The following is a 23,247-nucleotide window of genomic DNA, read 5'->3' on the forward strand; positions in this document are numbered from 1 at the left end:
CCTCATAGATATATATAGAACACTACACCCCAGAACCAAAGAATACTCATTCTATTCAAATGCCCATGGAACATTCTCAAGAATAGATCATGCTCTGGGACACAAAACAGGTCTCAGCCAATACCAAAAGATTGAAATTATCCCCTGCATATTCTCAGACCACAACGCTCTGAAATTGGAACTCAACCACAAGGAAAAACCTGGAAGAAACTCAAACACTTGGAGGCTAAGAACCATCCTGCTCAAGAATGACTCGATAAACCAGGAAATCAAAAAACAAATTAAACAATTTATGGAGACCAACGAGAATGAATACACAACGGTCCAAAACCTATGGGATACTGCAAAGGCAGTCCTAAGGGGGAAATACATAGCCATCCAAGCCTCACTCAAAAGAATAGAAAAATCTAAAATGCAGTTTCTATATTCTCACCTCAAGAAACTGGAACAGCAACAGAGGGACAGGCCTAACCCACTGACAAGGAAGGAGTTGACCAAGATTAGAGCAGAAATCAATGAATTAGAGACCAGAACCACAGTAGAGCAGATCAACAGGACTAGAAGCTGGTTCTTTGAGAGAATCCATAAAATTGATAGACCACTGGCAAAACTTGTCCAAAAACAAAGAGAAAGGACTGAGATTATTAAAATTATGACTGAAAAGGGAGAGGTCACGACCAGCACCATTGAAATTGCAAGGATTATTAGAAACTTTTATCAACAGCTATATGCCAAAAAACTAAACAATCTGGAAGAGATGGAGGCCTTCCTGGAAACCTATAAACTACCAAGACTGAAACAGGAAGAAATAGATTTCTTAAATAGGCCAATTAACTATGAAGAAATTGAGTCAGTGATAAACAACCTTCCAAATAATAAAACTCCAGGCCCAGACGGTTTTCCTGGGGAATTCTACCAAACATTCAAAGAAGAAATAATACCTATTCTCCTAAAGCTATTTCAAAAAATAGAAACAGAAGGAAAGCTACCAAACTCATTCTATGAGGCTAATATTACCTTGATCCCCAAACCAGGCAAAGACCCCCTCAAAAAGGAGAATTACAGACCGATTTCTCTAATGAATATGGATGCCAAAATCCTCAACAAGATCCTTGCTAATAGAATCCAACAGTACATTAAAAGGATTATCCATCATGACCAAGTGGGATTCATACCTGGGATGCAAGCATGGTTCAACACTCGCAAATCAATCAATGTGATACATCATATCAACAAGAAAAGACTCAAGAACCATATGATCCTCTCAATTGATGCAGAAAAAGCATTTGACAAAATACAGCATCCTTTCCTGATTAAAACCCTTCAGAGTGTAGGAATAGAGGGTACATTTCTCAATCTCATAAAAGCCATCTATGAAAAGCCTACTGCAAGCATTATTCTCAATGGGGAAAAGCTGGAAGCCTTTCCCTTAAGATCAGGAACACGACAAGGATGCCCACTCTCGCCACTATTATTCAACATAGTACTAGAAGTCCTTGCAACAGCAATCAGAAGACAAAAAGGGATCAAAGGTATCCAAATCGGCAAAGAAGAAGTCAAACTGTCTCTCTTTGCAGATGACATGATACTCTATATGGAAAACCCAAAGGAATCCACTCCCAAACTATTAGAAGTTATAGAACAATTCAGTAAGGTGGCAGGATACAAAATCAATGCCCAGAAATCAGTTGCATTTCTATACACGAATAACGAGACTGAAGAAAGAGAAATTAGGGAATCCATCCCATTTACAATAACACCAAAAACCATGCGTTACCTTGGAATTAACTTAACCAGAGACGTAAAGGACCTATATGCTAGAAACTATAGATCACTTTTGAAAGATATTGAGGAAGACATAAAAAGATGGAAAAATATTCCATGCTCATGGATTGGAAGAATTAACATAGTTAAAATGTCCATACTACCCAGAGCAATCTACACTTTCAATGCTATCCCGATCAAAATACCGAGGACATTTTTCAAAGAACTGGAACAAATAGTCCTTAAATTTGTATGGAACCAGAAAAGGCCCCGAATCTCCAAGGAACTGTTGAAAAGGAAAAACAAAGCTGGGGGCATCACAATGCCGGATTTCGAGCTGTACTACAAAGCTGTGATCACAAAGACAGCATGGTACTGGCACAAAAACAGACACATCGACCAATGGAACAGAATAGAGAACCCAGAAATGGACCCTCGGCTCTTTGGGCAACTAATCTTTGATAAAGCAGGAAAAAACATCCGGTGGAAAAAAGACAGTCTCTTCAATAAATGGTGCTGGGAAAATTGGACAGCTACATGCAAAAGAATGAAACTTGACCACTCTCTCACACCATACACAAAAATAAACTCCAAATGGATGAAAGACCTCAATGTGAGACAGGAATCCATCAAAATTCTAGAGGAGAACATAGGCAACAACTTCTATGACATCGGCCAGAGCAACCTTTTTCACGACACATCTCCAAAGGCAAGAGAAATAAAAGATAAAATGAACTTATGGGACTTTATCAGGATAAAGAGCTTCTGCACAGCCAAGGAAACAGTCAAAAAAACTAAGAGACAGCCCACGGAATGGGAGAATATATTTGCAAAGGACACCACAGATAAAGGACTGGTATCCAAGATCTACAAAGAACTTCTCAAACTCAATACACGAGAAACAAATAAACAAATCATAAAATGGGCAGAAGATATGAACAGACACTTTTCCAATGAAGACATACAAATGGCTAACAGACACATGAAAAAATGTTCAAAATCATTAGCCATCAGGGAAATTCAAATCAAAACCACACTGAGATACCACCTTACGCCAGTTAGAATGGCAAAGATAGACAAGGCAAGAAACAACAATTGTTGGAGAGGATGTGGAGAAAGGGGATCCCTCCTACATTGTTGGTGGGAATGCAAGTTGGTACAGCCACTCTGGAAAACAGTGTGGAGGTCCCTTAAAAAGTTAAAAATTGAACTACCCTATGACCCAGCCATTGCACTACTGGGTGTTTACCCCAAAGATACAGACGTAGTAAAGAGAAGGGCCATATGCACCCCAATGTTCATAGCTGCATTGTCCACAATAGCCAAATCATGGAAGGAGCCGAGATGCCCTTCAACAGATGACTGGATTAAGAAGCTGTGGTCCATATATACAATGGAATATTACTCAGCTATCAGAAAGAACGAATTCTCAACATTTGCTGCAACATGGACGGCACTGGAGGAGATAATGCTAAGTGAAATAAGTCAAGCAGAGAAAGACAATTATCATATGATTTCTCTCATCTATGGAACATAAGAACTAGGAGGATCGGTAGGGGAAGAAAGGGATAAAGAAAAGGGGGGTAATCAGAGGGGGGAATGAAACATGAGAGACTATGGACTGTGAGAGGCAAACTGAGGACTTCAGAGGGGAGGGGGTGGGGGAAGGGGATAGCCTGGTGATGGGTAGTAGGGAGGGCACGTATTGCATGGTGCACTGGGTGTTATACGCAACTAATGAAGCATCAAACTTTACATCGGAATCTGGGGATGTACTGTATGGTGATTAACACAATATAATAAAATAAAATTAAAAAAAAAAAAAAAAAGACTGCACCTCTGAGAAGCTGTGTAAGTACCATTTCAGTATTATCCCACATCGGGTGAAAAGGTAAAGCATTTATCCACTGGGTCCCATGCCCGTTTGTTAAAAGTTCACTGAAGAAGTCAGCACAGGTGCTCACTGCAGTGTTCAACTAGAAAGTCCTGGAGGGCAGCAGGGTGCTGTCAGTTGTACCTGAGGGACAACATCAGAGCCCCACACAGCCGGAGCAAGAGACAGGTGAGACTGAGAAAATATGAACAGGTACATAAGAGGGGTGTAAGGCAATGGGTTTTCTAAACATTGGGGGGAAAAAAAAAACAAAACCCAGAAAGGCAGCCTTACATGTAACGGTTCCAAGTGCAGCACCCGTAACCTCTGGGCAGTGAGAAAACAGAGCTGGAAAGTCAGTGGCACATGAAGAGAGAGAAACTCAAGTGTTGACAACCACGCAGAAAAGAACCAGTCTTCTTTTGGGTACATGAGAATAATAAAAAATACAAATTTCTCACTTGAATGTGAAATAGCCCTTTCTACGTGACCATCCCCTGCCCCGTGGTTAGTGTTTAACAACGCTGTATATCAAGAAATGCATTTGCCAGCATATCCATAAGGACGTTTGCCACTTCCTTTATTCACCTTGAACATGACATGGAATTCTTAAATAAAACAAGTGGCAGAGTTTGGAGGGTGCTACCATTTTCTGTTGTATTTGTGGGAAGGCATGTACGTGCAAACATGGTGAAAAACTAGGAGGGAAATGTAGCGTGATAGTCTAACAACACAGTCATCTCCACCTCAAGCCACCTCTCTAAAATCAGTCATTGCAGAGACCAGCTCATAGGCCAAATCTTGCCACCACCATTTATTCTGTAAATGAAGTGTTACTGGGGCAGAGCCACATACATTGGCTTCAGTATTGCCTGTACCGGCTATCCTCACCACAACAGCAGAGCCGAGTAGTTGTGACAAAGACCACGTGGCCCATTAGACCATAAGGCTAAAATATTTACCACCTGCCTTCACAGGAAAAGTATGCTGACCCCTGGCCTAGATTGAAGACAGTAAGCTTCCTCTTACAGATAGGATCTCCAACTTAGCAGTAAGCTAAGGCTGATATGATCCCTCAGCCAAGGACTAGAAACTTCCATGTCTTACTCACCATGTTGTGTCACCAGAGATTCATGGAGGGAAAACAAACACGAGGGAGACGTGGTGACTTCCCCTTCTTTTTACTAAGAACACAATTCTCAGATTCTTCCGTCCAAACTCACATTTAAAATGCTGCTCCACACACCTAGCCCCGACTAATCTCAGGCTGTAACCAGGCAATCCCAGGAACTGTGATGATGGAAGGTAGGTGCTGGGGAGGAAAAGGGAATCTCCTTTTAACAGGCTAAGTAAATAACAGTTCTCACGCTGCATCTGACCAAAGCTCGAGGACCCGTGTGTTTGTGGCCCTCTGTGAAGGTGAGCCCAATTCTAACTTCCTCCTTGGGTGTAATTTCCATGCCCTGATAGATAAACCAATTCCTTCAAGGCACTGGGTGCCCCATCTCATTAGTGCTTCTCAATAAATAATGTTCTTCTATATTCTTAAGTGATTCCAACTCAACTGCCACAAAAAGAAAAATAAGATAGCCAAAAGCATACTTTTTGGCAAAGAACAAAATATAAGGAGATATAATTCTGCCAGATGGCAAAATCCCAGAATTTTAATTTGTTGATTCAGTGACAGGCATAATTAACCACATAACTTACTAAACTATGACGGAAATATGAAAGAATTCTATCATTTTTGCATATTCAGCTGCATCAGGGCCCAAACTGCATCCCCACAAACATGACAATAGATAGAAAAATCTTGCTCACTGGGGCAGAGGAATGGCATTCTTACTGGTTTCTCTGCTTTTCATTTTCTTCCTTCCCAATTCTATCTATACTTCAACTGTGTTATGTTTCTAAAACATACCCTGGAGTAGTGGAGTTCCCCTGCTTTGAAATTTTGTAACAGCCCCCTCCTTGTTACCTACGGAGACAGTCCGGGCTCCTTAGCAAACAAGGCTCGCCACAGTAAGTCACAAACCTGAGCCACCAGTCTCAGCTCTATTATTTCAAGCATGGTCTTTGCCCTGGGTGGAGGTCACACCATTCTCTGCCTGGTCCACAAACATGGTAAATACATGCTCCTGGATGGGTCACCAGGCCACACAGCTAGCACTCTACCCACAAAGCATGGAGGGAAACCTGATATTGTAAACGGACTGTTCAAAGACATTATGTGTCTCATCTCTCAGCCAATGCTCCAAAAGTCCCAGACTAGATGGAAGAAGTAAGCCCGGTGTGGCCCTCTCTCCCTGCTATGACCGACAGGACCCTCATTCACTTGCTCTATGCCCTTTAATTTCCATTGAGGACATAGTCTGACGGCTCTTGGTCTTGGTCTATCTCCATCTCTGTCTGGCTAGACAGGTGAATAGGTACACACTTACATACATACATACATACATACAGCTATCTCACCCCGTGAGGCAGCTGAGAGGTCCCGAGGAAATGCAGGGTATTCAACAAGATTCATTTATTCATTCAACGAATGTTTTAAAGCACTTCCTATGTGCCAGACGCTATACAATGAGTGCATGAGTATTCACTACTGTATATATACTATGGATGTGCACAGCAAATGAATTCATGCCCTCAGGAAGTTCACAGTCCTCTGATTAGCAGCCCCTGCCATTTTCAACATCTGTGCTATTTTCTCAGCTTTCCTATGTGCCCTGGGAGCCACAGGACAAACCCCCAAACATCCAGTGTCTAAGGATCTCCAAGCCATCCTGTGGGTGCGTGGATTGGTCAAAAATGAGGAGGGCTCATTGGACGAGAGGCCCCATGAGGCCAGTTCCATCACACCATGGCAGTAATCACGGAGTTGCAGGGCAATTAGGCTCAAGCCTAAAATAATATCGTCCACATCTTTGCCAAAAATGTTATCCTGCCACTCATATCTCAGGAGAAATGTGGCCAGGATCATCCACCTGCTGTTCTCACTGGCTCCTTATTTCAAAGGTTCAGAGATCGGGGTACATGACCAGAATTCATAAGGAGAAAAGACCATCAACTCTCCCTACATGCAGTCATCTAACTCACCCTATGGATAAGTGCGATGGCCGACAATCTTAGATCCTTACCTGGAGTTCTTCCTTCACCAGCTAAATTTATACTCTGCTACTAACCCTGCTTTTAAAATGCTAGTTGGATCATGCATTCTCCCTATCCAGGAGCCTCAAAGGTTCCCCATTGCCTTCTACCCAAATGCCTCACTCCAGTGCTGAAGGCCTTCATAACCTAGCCCCAAACTAACCGGCCTGATACAAACCTCCCGTGCTCATCCCAACTATCACCTAACAAGCTGAGTCCTTTCCCGTAATGAACCTCTTATGATGCCTTTTTCTTGCCATTCATCAAAATTCCCTAAATCACTCAAAATCTACCCCAAGAGCCCTTGCCAAAAGACCTTTCCTAGCACTCTAACCAGTGCAGTGATCTTTTCCTCCCAGGAACACCGGCTTTGCTACGGGTGCCACTCATTACAGACTGTCCTCCTGCTGCAGGTCAGCTTCTCATGTGTATTCTTCTTTTTTTTTTTTTTTAAAGATTTTATTTATTCGACAGAGATAGAGACAGCCAGCGAGAGAGGGAACACAAGCAGGGGGAGGGGGAGAGGAAGAAGCAGGCTCACAGCAAAGGAGCCTGACATGGGGCTCGATCCCGTAATGCTGGGATCACGCCCTGAGCCGAAGGCAGACGCCCAACCGCTGTGCCACCCAGGAGCCCCAACTCATGTGTATTCTTCTTATCTCCTAATACCACTGCAAGAACCTTTTGAATGCAGTAACCATGTACCATCATTTTCATCCTTAGCATGATGCCCTGTTGGCATGCTTGAGAAAAGAGGAAGACCTACACTTCTCATAGAAAGAAGAATAAGGGGGCACCTGGGTGGCTTAGTTGGTTGGGCGTCTGCCTTCGGCTTGGGTCATGATCCCGGGGTCCTGGGATCAAGCCCCGCATCGGGCTCCCTGCTTGGCAGAGAGCCTGCTTCTCCCACTCCCTCTGCCTGCCACTCCCCCTCCCTCTGCCTGCCACTCCCCCTGCTTGTCCTCTCTCTCTATCTCTCTGTCAAATAAATAATCTTAAAAAAGAAAGAAAAGAAAGAAAGGAAGGAAGAAAAAAAGGAAGAAAGATTAAAAATTCCAGACCGTTCCAGCTGAAGGGAATGGAAATGATGGGGTCTGAGTCCACACAGAGCTTCCTTGGGCAACCCTTCTGACTACTTCCCTAGGACTCCTGACTCAGAACATAGCCAGAGGACAAAAGCCCAAGGGCCAAGTTCCTCCTAATGATCCACATGGCAAAGAGCCCGGAGTTTTGGAACGCATCCCTTAATTCTAGACTCCTCCCACTCAGTGAAGTCAGGTCTCACGCTCATCTTTATGTAAGAGAGGAGATGCAGGTTAAAATAAGTATCCTGAGTTATGTGTGTACACGAGTCCACTTCCCTCTGCATACAGTGACACAGCCCTGCCAACACACTCCTTTACTGGAATCTCCACAGCACTTGAATCATGGCTTAAGAGAGAGCTCCGTAGGATCTTTTCCTTTAATGAAAAAAAATTAACCTTTGCACATAAACTAAAAATTTCCCAAAGCCTAGAACCTGATTATGCCTAAACTCCATGAATTATTCATGCTGCTTCAAGTGAGAAAGATCAGATTTAATTATGTTCTGAGGGGGCATCTTCCCTAGCATTAAATGGAAAATATCCTCATTTGTCTACTGAGCTGTTTTAAGAACAGGTTATCGTGGGCTTTCTACAGAACTGTATATGCTGAGAAACAAAAGAAGGTTCACTGGATCAGCATAAGGGAAATAAATATGAAACCAGAGAGTCTTTTCCACATCCACACGGAGCCTGTTTCTATTAAATTCAGGCAAGAATGACACCAATACCAACACATGCAAACCCTAATAAATTAGCTGCACCCAATTATTAAAAAGGCAGCCTTAGGTCATAAAAACGATTTTGTGAAATTGATCTTAAATGAAAAATGTGTAATTACACTTAAAGCAGTTACAGGCTGCTAGTCAATGAAAAATTTATATTTCCCGTGGAGTTGTACCACTTTCTGTGCATATAAAATTAGTTGGATTGGGAGAACTTATATTACAATCAGAAGCGGTTCAAGAGACAGAAACATTTTTCAATATACTTTTCTAAATGATGCCACAGTCTGGCCAGCTAGGCACCCAATGTGCACGTTACAGTTTTATTGCCTTTGGCCAAAAGCCACTGTAAGACCAAGCACTCAGAATGCTAAGCAAGAAATTCACAATATTTTTTAAAGCCATGAAAGTATTTTTTTCTACACTGCTTTTGTTGTTCTTTCCTTAAGATCTGAAAGACTTTGTTTTTAGCAAAAGCAAAAATAACCTAGGGAGAAAGAATGCATACAGAGGAAGAGTCACGCGATCCATCCTTGAGTCATCCCTCACCTCACCGTCTACATCCCATCCATTATGAACTTCTGTAGGTTCCATCTCCAAATTTATCTCAAAAGCATACGGCCCTCACCATCTCCAATGCTGACCCCCTGGCCTGAGCCACAAGGCAGCACCCTCTTGACTGGCCATTTTCCTTCTGCTCTTGACCCCTCCAATTCTCCAATTTATTCTTCCCACAATAGGCTGAGAGATCCTATTGAAAATTAATTGGATCATATCATGGCTCTCCCTCAGACTTTTCAAAAGTTTCCCATCACCCGTTAAATAAAACCCAAACTCCTCTTGTGACCTATTAAGCCTTGCTTGATCTGGCCTCTGGCCCCCTCCTTGACAACACCTCTTTTCATTTTTGCTCCCCCCCCACTGCCCCCCACAGTGACCATCACACTGGTCTCATTTCCATTCCTGAAGCTCTAATATCTCCCAGGCTTTGTGCTTACCTTTGGGCCCTTCTTCTGGAACACGCTGTGCCTGACTTATGATATTCTCAGTCTCCTGCTTATTTCCTGTAGAGTCATCATTTTATTAATTTGTTGAGTTGTTGTGGTCTGTTTTAGTCTTCAGTGAATGCAAAACTATCGAGTGAACGAGATAACATATTTAAGAAATGGTAAATTCATGAAGAAATACTTGCATACATAAGCAAATAGCTTAAGGGAAGTTCAGATTTAAGCTTACAATTCCCTGCCAAAATAGAACTAGATCCTTTTAGGGTTACAGTTTCTACTTTCTAATTGCACTAAAAATTGCATTGTGTTAGCAATTTTTCATTTCTTATCTGCTTAAACACATTTATACTAAAGAAGAAATTCATGCTACTAATAAATATATGCAACTTTTGGCCTTTTTTATATTGACCATTTCAAAATTTAAGTTTATACATTAATTTCACCAGAGATAGCCATTTGAAAGGCTAATGTGTTTTATCTTTTGGTCCTCCTTTGGTAATCTTATATGACTTGTCTGAAATAGTCCCACTAGGTAAATATTAAACATTATTTCCAATACCAGAGGATGGAATCAAGTAGTCTATCCACAACACCCACCAACAAATCATATATAGGTTTGCCATACTTACAAATTGAGGAGATGCAAAGAAATATAAAATAGAGTTGCACCCATAGTGGATCTTCCAACCCATCCTTGAGACAAGACAAAGATGGGAGGAGGATGGATGAAAGAAAAGAGTAGGGACTCAGGGAGAAGTCACCCTGGGGGGTGGGGGTGAGGTCAGGGCAGCCCTGAGCTGCCTTCACAGGATGGGAAGGACGCAGATAGGAAAGGAGAACAGGAAACATTACAAAAAGGGGAGACGGGGTGACATGTACAGAGCAGTGAGTAAGTTGGTCTGACTGGAGCACAGTCAAAACTGGGGAGAAATAATAAGACAAGCTCAAGAGTATTTGGGGACAAGAAGTCAGATTGCCGACAGCAGCTTAACTCTTTTGGCCCCTACAATATTGAAGAGCTAGGGAAGATTTTGACAAAAGAACAAATTAATGGGAGATTCATGCTCCTGTGGTGAGAAACTGGGCATTTGAGGAGGTGCATTTATAGACTAGAGGAATATCTCTTATTAAATCAGTACTCAGAATACATACCTTTCTAACCTTCAAAGTGACTCAGCACACAAGCATACACTCTATAACATCTTTAATTTGAGGAGATAAGGATTTTAGAAACCCAGCCTGAAGCTTTGTTCAGAATGAAAGAAAAATGGGGCCTGCAGAAAACTATGAAATCATACTGCGATGAATGCCCCTATATGATCGAGTTCTGGAATAAACAACCATACATACAGGCTTCATCATTTATCTAAAACTTCATTTTTCAATGTAATCTGTGATCATGAAGACTTCCCTAAAACCCTGTGAAGCACGAGTTCTGGTTTTTAGATAAGAATGGGGAATTAGTTGACATGGTCAAGGTTACAAAAACAACATAAACAAATAATGAGGACAAAAACTTTCTGAATTCCTGCAACTCCCTTGGATCTCTGGACCATTTTACAAACAGTTGCTAACATCAGTGGTAGTTGTTACATGAGACAAGATGCTGGTCATGTAACCATTAGGACTTTTTAGACAAAATAAAGGCTGGGAACATTCAAAAGGATAGGGATCCTAAGCCACCTGTTGGAAGTGGGCCCTGGGGTCCATTTATACCTGTTGCATATCTTGTAACCATGCTACTTAGTATTTTGTAACCAAAAGAAAAATATCCTTGCTAAATTCTTTGTAATAAGTCCCCTTAAGATATCAAGACTTCAAAACTTTAACAGTATCTCCTGTGGAATGTAACCATTTATCTCCCACATACTAATTGGTTGTCATGGGAAAATATATTCAACCTGGTATTTATAAATGCCATAGAAAATTCCTTCAGTCCTCAAGTCTCTGTGTCCCACTTGTTTTCCTTTGGGCCTGATTGAATTAAATAAATCAGGGGCTCTAATGCATCATCAATAAAAAATAGCATATGATTTTATTTTTGTCAGTGTACACACACGGATACACACACACACTCCAGACATCAGAACAGAAGGGAGCAGAACAGAAAGAGAATGTGTCTTAGATAGCTCAGGCTGCTATAACAAAATACTACTGACTGGGTAGCTTAACAACATTGATTCCTCCTAGTTCTAGAGGCTGGTAAGTCCAAGATCAAGGTACCAGCGGATTGAGCTCTTGCTGAGGACGCTCTTCCTGACCTTCCTGTTATTCTCACAGAGTAGAGAGTTGGGTAGAGGGGCCTCTGGTCCCTCTTTTCCTCTAAAAGCACAAATCCAACACCCCCCACCCCCCCATCCCCCGCCGACATTATCGAAACCTAATTATCTTCTAAGGGTCCAACCTCCAAATACTATCATACTGGAGATTAGGATTTCAACATATGAATGGAGGGGTGTGGGGACACAAACCTTCAGGCCATACCAGCAAATTAACCTCAGATAAATCACTCACACTCTTGCAGTTCGTCTCTGGTTGTCCAGCAGGTAATCCTGCTGTGATTACCAATCCCAGGGAGGACTTCAAAACTTCTGCCCACTGCATCCTGGTAACGGAGTCACCGAGAGCACAAGGCAGTCAAGCACTGGACGGAACACAGCTTTATTCACAAAGGGAAGAGACGGCACGAGATCATGTACAACAGTGGGCATCAGTTCCCCGTGGCCAAAAGCTCCCTTCCCAGGGGCCAGCACAGGGCAATCTGCCTGTGCACACCCCTCTGCCGGTGCACACCCCTCTCGTGCACAGTTCAAAGACCCTGTCCCCTCCCCACAGAGGATAGATATTGAAAGCAGTTAGGAGTCTCCAGAAAAAGAAAGACCAGACACAGCTTTCAGACTCGAGAGAAGTCATTTTAGGCCCACAGCTATTTTCCGTGACTACAACGTCTTACCAGCTCTATTTTTCCAAACACACTGCTTGCAGAACTTCCTAGGAGGTGTCAGAGTTACAAAAGCCTCAGGAGTTAAGGATTTTAAGGGAACAAAGGGAATGCAAAAGATAACAGTCTCTACCAGGCCAGAAAATAGGCAAAGCATATCAGAGACAATGAATCAGTGGTAAAAATTCCCAGTGCTATTTCCAAAGTAAGCAAGGGCCCTGCATTCCTAATCTGTAAGGGGCCCAAGACCCCGACTGGTTCATACCCGTTCTTGAAGCATACCCATTGCCCCTACCCCTTGCCTGAGAGTCACCTCTGCTTCATGATAATGTTAAAGTCTCTGCCCAAGGAGCACAAACCTCATTAACATACCATACAGGTGTAGGCAGGTTTCCTAAGTACGCAGGCACGACCTGATGCCCACCTCTCCATGTAATGACAAAGCTCCCCTTTCTGAATATTCATCCTAACCCTAAACACAAGAAACCCACTCACCCCCACTCAAGGCGTTGGAAGTTATTCCCCAAGATCTTCTTATTGGTTGCAAATGAAGTTTCCTTTGTAATCTCTATCTGTAACTCACCAAAGAGCAAACCCAGGTTAGTTCAGTTACAATATCACAACGGAGTGGGCCAGGTGGCCCACTCTTTAAGCAGAGACAAAGGAACATTCATTAAGCATGAAAAAGAGAAAGATATTCCCACCCAAGGTAATAAGGCTGGCATAGGCTGAGTGGGATCCTTAACTCTCGGTAAAAAAGGACTTTAAGCCCAGATGCACCACGGGCTTTGGTAGCCATGGTAACCCCCCTGGGCCTGAGCATCACCAGCCCCTCCCCCAGGATACAGTTGCAGCTGGCCACCCCCTGCTCCTCGGTAACCATGTGCAACCGAAAGGCTGTGATCAAAAACACAGATATGTCAGGCACCCAGGTGGCTCAGTAGGTTAAGTGTTTGCCTTCAGCTCAGGTCATGATCCCAGGGTCCTGAGATCGAGCCCTGCATCAGGCTCCCCGCTCAGTGGGAAGCCTGCATCTCCCTCTGCCTGCTACTCCCCCTGCTCATGTGCTCTCTCCCCCTTCCTCTCTCTCTGTCAAATAAATAAAATCTTAAAAAAAAAAAGACACCGATATGTCAACAGAGACGCAACAGGACTCAATAGGGTGTGCTACTCAGGGGTTGGAAAAATACGAGAGAGAGAGAGAGAGACACTGCGGCCCATATGAAGAAGGAGTTTGACTAGAAGTACAACCCCACCTGGCAGTGCACGGTGGGAAGGAGCTTTGGTTGTGATGTGACACATGAAACCAAACACTTCACCTACTTCTACCCGGCCCAAGTGCCCATTCTTCTGCTCAAATTTGGTTAAAAGCATGAACCATGTCATACACCCAGTGATCCATCCAAACACAAGGACTGCAGCCCAAATTCCAAATACCAGAGACTGAAATCTTGCACCTCCGTCTTCCAGCCTTTATTGTGTTTGTTTTGTATAGGGCATTCTCTGTATGAATTTGTTGTGGTTATACAATTAGCAAAACAGCTTACATTTGTATTTTTTTTCCATTCCATACCTCTGCCCCATGTTTTTTCTCCTCAAAATCCATTCCTTTCAAAAAAATAAATCTGCTGGAGAAGTGAAAAAAAAATAAAAGAAGAAAGAAAGAAAGAAAGAAAGAAAGAAAGAAAGAAAGAAAGAAAGAAAAAGAAAGAAAAGAATGTAGTCGAAGGTTAAGACCCAAGTGGGTGACGAAAGATGGCATGCATGAGATTGCCTTCCCCAACACAGGTCTTTGCAAACCCTGGCACCTTATTTACCTGCATAGCAGATGCACATACATCCCACTTTTACAAAGAAATTGACCTGGGGGGAAAACATTCAAGTACTTTCAGCATACATATATTTTAAAATACCTTAAGGTGGTTTTACAAGAGAAAAATATTTTGTTTATGAAAGTATAGTATATTTTATACTAATATTCTCTGAGTGGGGAGGGGGAGAAGGGTATAAAATAGCCAAAAGAAATTTATTGGCATTGGGGCATCTGGGTGGCTCAGTCAGTTAAGCGACTGCCTTCGGCTCAGGTCAGGATCCTGGGGTCCTGGGATTGACCCCGGCATTGAGCTCCCTGCTCAGTGGGGAGTCTGCTTCTTTCTCTCCTCTCTGACCCTCCACCCTGCTTGTGCTCTCATGATCTCTCTCTCTCTCTTTCTCTCTCAAATGAATAAAAAAAAAGAATTATTGGCATCAGCAAACACTAGTACATGGTTAGGATTGTACTAGCAAAATATTAAAATTGAAATTTTTAGGGGAATAACCCAGATGGCCTTGATCAGCTGTGTGGGCCTGCAGATGGTTACTTTTATTGAAAGTACAGATGGGAGGTGAAAATTCTTTTTCTGTGGTGTTTTTGTAGGATGGGGATAGCTTTTGACTCCATGAGGAGGTGGGTGGGGTGGGAAATGGCTCCGCCACCGACAAACGTGATACACTACAGGGAGTGAGGAAACTGTTTCCCTTGTCTTTCCCGACAGAGCCAAGAGAGAACAATGGAAGCTTGGGTAGAACATCCCAAAAGGGCACCTATCAACTCCCAGGACTGTCTTCTTTGGTGCTTTGGTCTTCATTTACCTCTTGCCCTCCCATATCAATGGAGAGAAATGGGAGGTGGGACGGTGCTGGGGACCAAAAGACCTTTTTTGGCTCGTTCTCATGAGTCCGGCAGGACTCAGACTGCAGCCTGGGTGTAAAGCCGTAGCAGGTGGGCAGTCTCTTCTACTGTTGCCAGTTCATAACTAGGAGACGACCTTCCTGAAGCCCACAGGGAGTGAGCACTGGAGGCCAAACTCAGAACTGGGCCCCTCTGACTCTAAAGCCTGGGCTGGCTGTATGGGCAGGCAGAGCAAACCCATGGAAATCTTCCACCTCCCACTCCTCACCTTGGGTTCCTAAAGTTTTCAGCACCCTACCCTCTACACAAAACTCTTAATGACCGAGGCTCCAGAAAACTCAAGTACTACGCTGCTTTCCAAAATGGCATGAGCTTGAGAAACCAATGGTGCACTTTAGTCACTGAACATAATTCCATGGTAACCTCTCCAATTCCCAACACAGGCGCTTCCTCCCACCAGCCTCACACTTCAGGTCTTCATATCCCGCTTACTTGGGTCTTTGACTTATTTCTTTACACATTCAAAACTCTTGGTGAGCGTCACTACTCTCCAGGTCCTTTTCAGGGCCTGCTGTGCAGCTTGTCAGCAAGGTTTATATATAGCTTTATATATAGCTTACATTCAATATATTTGGATTAAATACGAGTGTTTAATACAAGCTGTATTTTTCCCTAATTGTGCTGACTCATATATTTCCACCCGCAAATAAAGTTAAACTTTAGATAAACTCAGCATTCTGTTAATTGACCTGGTATTTTGCCTCCTATCCTAGCCAATACTGTATTTACCATAAACTCACTTGTATCTGAGTAGTGTATCCATATTCCAAAATGTCTATAACCTCATTTGATCTGCCCTGAGGCTATGCAAGCCCACAATGTGCCTTCTGAATCATTCAAGATTAAAGCATATTCAATATTATGTAATTTATTGTCTAACTAATAAAACAAACAAAAAACCTAAATAGTTAATTTGAGCTTTTTCAATTAGGTATATCAAGTATTTATAGAGTATATTGAAACATTAAGTTATAAAAATAAATATAAAAAATTAAGTATGGTGGCATCTGGTGGTTCAGACTGTTAAGCATCTGCCTTTGGCTCAGGTCATGATCCCAGAGTCCTGGGATCAAGCCACACTTCAGGCTCCATGCTTCTCCCTCCCCTCCCCACTTGTGCTCTCTCTCACTATCTCTGTTGCTATCTCTGTTTCTCTCTCTCTCTCTCAAATTAATTAATTAAGTATGACTTTAGAATTGAGCATATTCTAGTAAATATCGCTAAAATAAATATATGTCATATAAAACATACTAACCCAATGTTGGAAGGAACCAAACATATTCTCTCCCAAATACACCCTATAATAATTTATGGTACTACACAATTTTTTTAAGTATCATGGAAGCAAATGCACAGTAAATATTTACTGAATGATCTTCACTGCTATCCTATAATGTCCTGTGAATCATACCATCTGAATTATAAATTATCTTTCAAGTGTGCCTCTCTCATCTACCCTTCCTGACAACCTTCTGGAGAGCAGAAAACATTGCCTCTTAATTCTTGATATCTTTCTCAATCAATTTGCCCTCATTACCTTTAGTATTACTGTGAATTCAGGGTCCTCTTTCCAGGCAAGTGAAGGCACAAAGGACTGAGGTCTGGGCCAGGTGAGAGAACCTGGGAGCCTGGGCACAGAGAGATCTATCACTTACCATAGGCTACAGTGGAAGTCAGCATCTTGGGAAGGAGCCAAACCAAAACCCAGGCAAACCATTCATCTGACTCACCTTCCAAAGAGGCTAGGGGTGGAGACCTAGTGCCCAAGTGCAAGGCAACAGAACCAAATGAGATCCAAGGTCCTGATAGGCCAGTGGGAAAAAACACACCTGGGAAAACCTCCTGCTTATGTGCCAGTAGCTTTAGCTACAGAAGGAGCCAAGAAAGTCACCAACCTGACTAGCATACTTCTCTCTCAATAAATGGAAGGAAAAGAGAGAGGTTAGGCAAAACTTGAGACACATTTTTTGGTTCCATATGTTCAGTGACAAAGAATAATAAATGAAGCATATAGTTTTTCATAGTTTGGATGGTGAAAAAAATAACCACCATCATCATTCCTTTGCCAGGTTTTCCTGAACTAGGTGGCAGGTGGAATTTCAAACACTGTTCGCATGTGAGCCTGTCAATAGACCTCCTGGGTAGAATCCAGTATGAGAAAATGAATAAAGTGGTACGGCCTCTTGGGTGATTCCTTTTAAGGGAATATCCTCTGCCTGGTGGGAAGGGGAGTCAGGGGCCAGCAATGCTGTACAAACTATTTAAATTAGGGCCTCCTAATAAGGACTCTCAAGTTTGTGAGCTTAGGTTGGTTTTTAGATGCAAGCGTTGCCAGTGGCAACCTCATCCACTACACTGCACCTTCAATAGAGCTCACAGTTCCTTCACACACCACAGTAGGGACTCAGGATTCCTAGCACTTGGGATAGGAATAGCCACATTATTCTCCCTAATAAACTTAGGCATTTTCTCAGCTTCCAAATAATTTCCTCTAAGCCAGAGGGAGAAAAGTTATTGTGAAGGGAGATGTTCCTGCCATTTCTTTTGTACAAGGTGTAGTGATTTTGGCTTATTGCTTAAGTCATTAATTTCCCATCATTTTCCAATGAGACTTTCATTTCATTAAAGGTAATAATAGTTGACAACCTATTACTGTCCCTTTTGCCCTGAATTATTATTGCTGTATTTTCCCATAGAGTATAAAAATAAAATACACATACTGCCATAGATCATCAACTCAAAGCTAGCTGCTCAAAACTTTTATTATCCAATGGAACACTCTACAGGGAGCTGTATTTCCCTTCTTGGTCATTCCAATATGCTCCAGATGTCCCAAAAGGGGAATTAGCATGTCACTCCAAAGCTCTTCTACATTACTGCTGTTTGAAATTAACAAGGGTGCTGGAGACATTGGAACTCTTAAAGCTCCTCCAAGTCAGTCAGGAGAAAACATCTTTTCTCTGAGACCCCGCCAGACTCTGCTAGATAAAGCAGTCAACTGAAGACCTTACACTAGCAAAACATAAATCAGTTTTTTAGGGCATTGAGTACAGGAAGGTAGAAACTGTTTACTGTTTGATCTTGGACAAGCTATTTAAATTCTCTACACCTATTTCTCCAGCTTTAAAAGAGGAAGAATAAGGGCACCTGGGTGGCTGTCGTTAAGCGTCTGCCTTCAGCTCAGGGCGTGATCCCGGCGTTCTGGGATCAAGCCCCACATCAGGCTCCTCCACTGGAAGCCTGCTTCTTCCTCTCCCACTCCCCCTGCCTGTGTTCCCTCTCTAGCTGGCTGTCTCTCTCTCTCTGTGTCAAATAAAGAAATAAAATCTTAAAAAAAATAATAAATTAAATAAATAAATAAGGAAGAATAATAATACCTATCCCAAAGCACTTACCCCAATATCTGGTTAGTTCGAGACTTAATAAACACGACTTGTTATTATTGTTTTATTATTATTTCCTATGGGAAATCAGCATTATGTGAGATTACAAACATAAGCTAAAGACAGATCTTGTTGAATCTTAAACTACATGCTAAGGAGTCTGATTTCAGAAGGCAAGCAAGAAACCAGGAAAGATTTTTAAAATAGGAGTGACAGGGGTGCCTCCGTAGCTTGATCAGTTAAGCATCTGACTTTGGCTCAGGTCATGATCTCAGGGTCCTGTGATTGAGCCCCATGTCCAGCTCCCCCTTCAGCAAGGAGTCTGCTTTTTGCTCTCCGTCTGCCCCTCCCCCACTCCTGCTCTCTCTCTCTCTCTCTCTCTCTCTCTCTCTCTCTCTTTCTCTCAAATAAATAAATAAACAATCTTAAAAAAAATAGGAGGGACATGATCATATCTGAGTTTTAGAAAGAAAACAGAATCAAACCCTAAAAGATACTAGGTGACTATAAAATAAAGACATAAATTAAAATGTTTAATTTTTCATTTTGTCCATTTCTCAAAATGGCCCAAAGCTACTAGCATATTTCCTTCTTGGGTATAATCAACTTTTTACCTTAAATACTATAAAATGTCTATATTGCCAATTTATTTTTTTTCTCCTGATGGCTATTTAATGCCAGTGGCTCAAATAGGCAGAGGCTTTACCAGTCAGTCTTCTAATCAGTAATGTCCTGTAACAGGCATTTGCACAATGTTATTGATTCTTAATAGTCAAGTGGCTCTCAGCCCGACTATATCTGCATGTCATTTCAGCTGGGCAAGTTACCTTAAGACACTTAAATGTATAGTTGAAAGAAAGAAATTACAGATTTGAAATAAAGTTTTTAAATGTTAATTTAACATAGAATATAAACTGTTTTTGAAAAGGGAAATCTTCAGCAGTTTTTAACCTATCACACTGTAGAGATTCCTAAAAAGATAATACTCAGTGTTGGAAAGCACACAGAAAAATAAGCACTGCCATATACTTTGGAAAGATATAAACGCGACTGCACCTTTACGGAAGGTACTTCACTAATATGCATAAAGGTTTACATGCATAACCTTTGGCTCAATAATTCCACTTTCAAGAATTTGTCCTCAGTAAGTAACTTCAAATAGGCTCATAGATTTAGCTACCACAATGTTAATTTCAGCATTAATTATAGTACTAACAATATGGAACTACCTGAATATCTACCTAGAAATAAGAGGATAAACCGAACCATGACCCACAGACCAAGTCTAACCCACAAGCTAATAATAGTTTCAACATTTTTAAATGATTGCAATAAATCAAAAGAATAATATTTCATAACACACAAGAATCATAGGAAATTTAAGTTTCAATGGCCATAAATCAAGTTTTACTGGAACAGGGCCACACCCACACTTACCGACATGTCTGTTTACACTATAACAGCAGTTGGGTAAACGCAACAGACCCCAAAGGCTAAAATATATACTGCTTTCCCCTTCTCATAAAAAGTTTGCTAACCTCTGGGTTAAATAAACCGTGGTCTAATCATAGCATAAATTTAGGCGACCATTTAAAATGGTATAGAAGATTACTTACTAGCTTACAAGAATGCTTAAGGAAATAAGATAGACTGTACAAGAGTGTATCAAGTTATGACCATATTTTTGTTAATTTTAAAAGACCATATCTTTTAACAACATAATATTGTGGCAGACAAAGTCTAAAAACGCCCCTAATTGTCTTCCCTTCCTGGTAATCACACTTGTATAATCCCCTCCCATTTACCGTAAACATGACCTGTGACTTGCTTCTAAACAATAAGAGATGGCACAAGTTGTTACTCCCATGGTTAAGTTTCATAAGAGTGACATTTTTTTGCTAGCAGACTCTATTGCCTTCTTACCTTGCACACTTTGATTAAGCAAAGTTTAGGGTCTCCATGTTAGGGAGACCCATTGGCCAGGAACAGAGTGTGGTCTCTGGCCAATAACTAACCAAGTTTTAAGGTGGCCTCTGGCCAACAGCCAATTAGAAACTGAGGTCCTCAGTCCAATAGGCTGCAAGGAACTAAACCTTGCCAACAAGTGCATGATTTTGGAAGCAGACCTTTTCCAAATGAGCTATCAGATGAGACCCTAGCCTTGTCTGACACCTTGCTAGCAAACTCATGAGACCCTAAAGCAAAAGACCTAACTAATCCATGCCCAGATTCTACACCCACAGAAATTGTGACACAATAAATACATAGTTTCCATGCACTAAATTTGTGGTAATTTGTTATGCAGCAATACATAACATAAAAGTTATTTATATTGAGTAATACATAAAGAAGAAAATAGCAACTAAGTAATTTCAATTTTTTTGTATGGGAGATGTGACATTAGAAAAGTGGACAGAACAAATTGGAATTTGGTAAGCCAAATTCTGCCCTTTAGATAAAACGAAAGTAACAGTCAGCAAGTGCATGGGCTGCCCCAGATCCAACAGCTATTCATGTTTCGACTCAAAAGATCCTGGAAAGAAGTCCTGACTATTCAAATCACCCCTGGATATGCAATTATCCAGACTCAACAAGAAATGGTCATTTGATTCCCATCACTCTCTAGAGTTCTGCATCCACCTTTTCTCCTCCAAACCCCTCCAAAGCCACCCTATTTGAATAATATGAAAAGAAAAACTATCACCATACAATAATTGCTCTGAAATCGCAGCCACCGCCAATATCTAGATCTTTCCAAGGCTCATAACATACAAAAATAATAAAATAAGCATGTCCTCTTACATTTTTTCTAAAAGCAAGTTATTCATTTTCACCTTGATCAACAGGATAATCACATGTGTAAATCTCCCATTATGACCCCAAAATTGTCTTTAAATAAATTTCATGCAATTTTTATGTCTAACAAGCCATTACATTTTTACTACTGAAGCAGTAATAGCAGTTTATTAGATTTTTAAAATGCCCTACTGATCATTGAAGGTCTTTCTCCCTCCTCAAGTAGCTCTTAAATGACAAAAGTCATTGTCCATCATGATTACTGGGTATTAGTCACAGGTCATAAATATCCTTTATTTCTTGCAATGGCTCTTTAGGGGATTAAAATAGGAGAAAATGAATAAACTACCCCCTGAACCAGTTAAAAGCATCTTGTTTATTTTTTTAAAAGCTTGTTTTATTTATTTATCTATTATCTATTTATTTTTACTATTTTTTAAAAATTCAATTAATTAACATATAATGTATTATTAGTTTCAGAGGTAGAGGTCAGTGATTCATCAGTCTTACATAATACCCAGTGCTCATTACATCATATGCCCTCCTTAATGTCCATCACCCAGTCACCGCATCCCTCCACTCCCCTCCCCTCCAGCAACCCTCAATTTGTTTCCTATGATTAAGAGTCTCTTATGGTTTGTCTCCCTCTCTGATTTCGTTTTATTTTTCTCTCTTCCCCTATGATCCTCTTTTTGTTTCATATGAGTGAGATCATATGATTGTCTTTCTCTGATTGACTTATTTCATTTAGCATAATACCCTTTAGTTCCCTCCATGTCATTGCAATTGGCAAGATTTCTTTTTCTTTTTTTTTTTTTAATGTCTGAGTAGTATTCCATTGTATATATATACCACATCTTTATCCATTCATCTGTCAATGGACATCTGGGCTCTTTCCATAGTTTGGCTATTGTGGACATTGCTGCAATAAACATCGGGGTACAGGTGCCCCTTCGGATCACTACATTTGTATCTTTGGGGTAAATACCCAGTAGTGCAATTGCTGGGTCATAGGGTAGCTCAATTTTCATCTTTTTGAGGAACCTCCACACTGTTTTCCAGAGTGGCTGCACCAGCTTGCATACCCAACAACAGTGTAGGAGGGTTCCCCTTCCTCCGCATTCTTCCAACATCTGTCATTTCCTGACTTGTTCATTTTAGCCATTCTGACTGGTGTGAGGTGGTATCTCAGTGGTTTTGACTTGTATTTCCCTGATGCTGAATGATGTGGAGCATTTGTCATGGGTCTGTTGGCCATTTGGATGTCTTCTTTGGAGGAATATCTGTTCATGTCTTCTGCCCATTTGTTGATTGGATTATTTGTTCTTTGGGTGTTGAGTTTGATAAGGTCTTTATAGATATTGGATACTAGCCCTTTATCTGATATGTCATTGGCAAATCTCTTCTCCCATTCTGTTGGTCGTCTTTTGGTTTTGTTGACCGTTTCCTTTGCTGTGCAAAAGCTTTTTATCTTGACGAAGAGCTAATAGGTCATTTTTGCCTTGTTTCCCTTGCCTTTGGATATATGTCTAGCCAGAAGTTGCGGCAGCTGAGGTCACAGAATTGCTGCCTGTGTTCTCCTCATGGATTTTGACAGATTCCTGTCTCACATTTAGGTCTTTCATCCATTGGAATGGTGTAAGGAAATGATCCAGTTTCATTCTTCTGCATGTCGCTGTCCAATTTTCCCAACACCATTTGTTGAAGAGATTGTCTTTCTCTTCCATTGGATATTTTTTCCTGCTTTGTCGAAGATTAGTTTACTATAGAGTTGAGGGTCAATTTCTGGGTTCTCTAT

At 41.4% G+C, this 23,247-nt stretch overlaps 1 protein-coding gene across 8 annotated transcripts in view; it reads right to left on the minus strand.

Moving 5' to 3' along the window:
* The window catches only part of ASB3 (ankyrin repeat and SOCS box containing 3), a 171,753-nt gene that overhangs the window by 23,032 nt on the left and 125,474 nt on the right, over positions 1-23,247 (minus strand). For 5 of the 8 annotated variants that reach the window (XR_004624887.1, XR_004624888.1, XR_004624889.1 and 2 more), the window contains exons 10-11: positions 9,590-9,724; positions 4,749-4,949 (exon numbers count right to left, since the gene is read on the minus strand). The exons of 1 other annotated variant lie outside the window; for it this stretch is intronic. The gene's annotated coding sequence lies outside the window, so the exon portion shown is untranslated. The remainder of the gene's footprint in view (positions 1-4,748; positions 4,950-9,589; positions 9,725-23,247) is intronic. 2 more of the 8 variants (XR_004624890.1, XR_002141395.2) reach the window with 1 other exon arrangement.

This window comes from Ailuropoda melanoleuca, chromosome 4 (assembly GCF_002007445.2).
Source record: "Ailuropoda melanoleuca isolate Jingjing chromosome 4, ASM200744v2, whole genome shotgun sequence".
Lineage (NCBI taxonomy): Eukaryota > Metazoa > Chordata > Mammalia > Carnivora > Ursidae > Ailuropoda > Ailuropoda melanoleuca.